Source organism: Sphaeroforma arctica, assembly GCF_001186125.1.
Source record: "Sphaeroforma arctica JP610 unplaced genomic scaffold supercont1.589, whole genome shotgun sequence".
Taxonomy (NCBI): Eukaryota; class Ichthyosporea; order Ichthyophonida; genus Sphaeroforma; species Sphaeroforma arctica.
The window spans coordinates 1-3,907 of record NW_014039969.1 but is presented as its reverse complement, the minus strand read 5'-3'; positions in this window follow the sequence as shown (position 1 = coordinate 3,907).

Genomic DNA, 3,907 nt, shown 5'->3' with positions numbered 1-3,907 from the left:
TATGTCTTATGATATTGGTTTATGTCTACAGTTGATTTGGTAAGCGTAGACCAATAGAAGAAAGCATAAAACATTTAGTAGTGTAGTGTAATTGTATGATGGAATACATGGCGAGAAAGGAGATGTTACGTCAGTGACCAGAGGGTCTGACGGCAGGCAATGTCTAGCTTTAGAGTATATAGGTCAAGGTTGTGGGATGATCAGTCCTCACAACCTTGTAAGCTATTACGCTACTTTGATCCTATAAAGTAAATACATTGTTTCACTCTAAACCGTTCGTGAACTAAATTAGTTACTCACAATATATATATACTATATATATATCCAGAAGTACACACCTTGAGTGTTGATATTTCGGCGTTGAGGATTTGTAAGTTCACCAAGCACGCCTTCTTGAGGCTTGCCAGTTCAGTCTCTACATCTTCAACATCGGAAAAGTACTGCGCGAGCACTTTGGCTAAGTAGTGCAACAGAGTGGACTTGTTGTCATTGCTCTTGGTGTTTTCCAACTGCGTGTGTGTGGGTGTGATGTGATGTGATGGTAAAAGTAAAGGGAAAGTGAAAGGTATATGAGCAGATTGTAACACAGAAACAAGCACAAAGGGTCGTGTGTGATGTGATGTGATGGAAAAGGTGGAGGTGAAGGTGAAGGCAAAGGTAAAGGTGAAGGTAAAGGTAAAGGTAAAGGTAAAGGTAAAGGTAAAGGTAAAGGTAAAGGTAAAGGTAAAGGTAAAGGTAAAGGTAAAGGTAAAGGTAAAGGTAAAGGTAAAGGTAAAGGTAAAGGTAAAGGTAAAGGTAAAGGTAAAGGTAACGGTAACGGTAACGGTAAAGGGAAAGGGAAAGGTCGTATGAACAGTCAGAAAGAGAGAACCAAACACGGAGGAGACCAGGTAAAAGCTGTGGCAAATCAGCACATGCATGGATTGATTCCCGTGGGCGATGGTGCAAGAGTTATGTGTGAGCTGGGTGGGTATGTATACATGATATACATAGTGAGAGACTTTATGTGTTATGCACTCTATACCTACTGACACCTTAGCAAGATGGTAGACATAGGACTTAGGGTTTTAGGGTTTAAAAACGGTAGATTTAGAAAACAAGAGGAAATTCCTTTCCATACTCAACAGGCTCGTGCATACGCAACAACTCGATACCTACACACATTGGGTGCTGGCCTATTCTGACGTCAATAGTACTGAGGTGCGCTACATAGACTATACACAGTCTCTTATACACACATCCGCTTAGTACCTACACATACCTACACACATCTGGATAAGACGATCGATTGAAGAGATGTTATTGCAATTACTTCATACACAGCTATATAGGCCCATACATATACAATACCTAGATACCTACGCACACCTTGGTGATGGTTGATTTTAACGCAGATAATGGAACGTTTCCCTTCATACACAGCTATGTAGGCCCATACACATACAACAACTAGATACCTACACACACCTTGGTGAGATAGTCGATTTTAAACCCGTGCACAGCACCAACACTCTTAATCGACGAGTTCATGTAGTTACCCAGAAGCAACACCACCTCCAAAATCTTGGCCAATTTTTGGCTTTTTCGGATCTCCTCCGACGCTCCAATAACGGCTTCCACTTCCTGAATTTGCACAATTATTTTAGGGGTTTTAGGGGTTGAGACATCAACTTTAGCAAATAGGCAAGGCACGGTGTGACCCAAAAATAGGATTGTGTTGATTTAACAATGACATAGAAAGTACAAGAACAACAAAATTAGGATTGTGTTAATTTAGCAATGTCATAGAAGGTACCAGAACAATCAACTGACAAACAACAGCCTCCACTCGCTCTGTGTCCCATTAAACAAGGAGGAGACTTTTTTTGGCAATATATAAAACCCAAGACGCAATGAAATGTAGTGGACTTGATACGTTATGGTTTAATTCAACGCAATATCTATGCCCATCTGTTTGACCCAACCAAGTAGAGCTTATGGAGCTACAACAGACCCCCCAGAAGACCCCCCAAAAGACCCTCTCTCGGGGAAAATATTCGGTGACCATACGCACCTGTTTGACTTCGACGAAGCGCTCGCTGAACTGCTTGGTGAAGATCATCAGCTTAATGCGTTCAGGATATCTAGGGACCTCTGTGTGCATCTGTGAGGTGATGGGGAGAGATGGACTACATGGTGTTAAATATACATGTATATGCAGGGATGGTTATGCATATGAATAGATCTACCTTTATATGCATGGATGGTTTTGTATATGAATAGATCTACATGTATATGAATAGATCTACATGTATATGCATGGATGGCTGTGTGTAAAAATGTGTGTTGGTTCTGCGCCCTTGTGTGTTTAATGTGTGTCAAATATACAATCAGCATATGCACGGAGCCTGTATGTATACCCATATGTATGAGTGCCTGTATATATACCCTTATGTATGAGTGCCTGTATATATACCCATATGTATGGTGCCTGTATATGTATTACATAATGTGTGACAGATACACACCCGCGATTATGGATGCGTGTATATACGTTAATGTACGTATTTGATGCATACGTCTATTCGCGAACATGGTCAGCTCTGTGCACACACAAACAGCCAATCAGAAAGGTATAGTCACAGCCGTGCCGTGACAAGCGTTTACAAAAGAGTACAAAGGAACTTACTCTAGAATTTACTCCAGAATGGGTGGAGATAAAACAGCTCCTAGAGCACATACCGCGTGTAAGAACTTATCGGCTTTACTGAGGCGTTCGTAGACGTCCTTGCTCGCAGCCAGACTGGCCAACTCCTCTTTATCGGCCACATATTTTTCCTATATTTGGAAAATATATGTGTGTATGTGGGGTGGAGGGGGGGGTATTTTGGGTCTTAATTTATTACAATTGAGGGAACGAGAACAGAAAAAGTGGCGATAGAAAGTACAAAAAGGTCAGTCTTGATAAACTATCGAGATGAAAAGATGCACACAGAGGTAGAGTATTTGTAATCAATTGCATTAGACATGGATTGCAATTAACATATAAAGCTTAGAGCGTTAATTACAATACACATACAAAGCACAAAGTCGATAGATATACTTCATGCATACACACATAGTGCATAGATATACTTCATGCTTAGACACATAGTGCATAGATATACTTCATGCATAAACACATAGTTCATAGATATGCTTCATGCATGACCACACAGTGCATATATAACTTCATGCGTAAACACAAAGTGAATAGATATACTTCATGTAAACCCTAAAACCCTAGAACATACCAGTGACAGCAAGGCGTGCTCATCCATGCGCTCAACGTCGGCGGTGAAGAACAGATCTTTACACTCCTCTGCAGTCATTTTCAATCGACCCAAGAAGATGGCTGCGGGTTAAAGCGATACCAAACCCAATTAATAAATAGAACTTATCAGGACCAAATTAATCAATGGGATTGTCGAGGCCAAATTAATAAATAGGACTTATCCCGATCAAATTAATAAATGGGATTGTCAATGCCGAAATAATAAATAGAACTTATCACGACCAAATTAATAAATGGGATTGTCTAGGCCAAATTAATAGATAGATTGCCAAGTCAAAATTAATAAAGGGGACTTATCATGACCGTATAAATAAAAGGGAATATCAAGGTCAAATTAATAAACTAATTGTCAAGGCAAAATCAATAAATGTAGGTATTGAGTCCAGATTTATAAACCGAATTATCAAGACTAAATGGGTTACCGTTACGGCAGAATGGGACGTTGAAGCATACAGCCAAGATAAGGCAATTGGCAGTGAGGTTAATATCGGGATGTATGACAAACATATGGACGCAGGTAAGTTTAATACACCCGCACCCACACACCCACACACCCATATATATATATATATATATGTACATATATATATATGT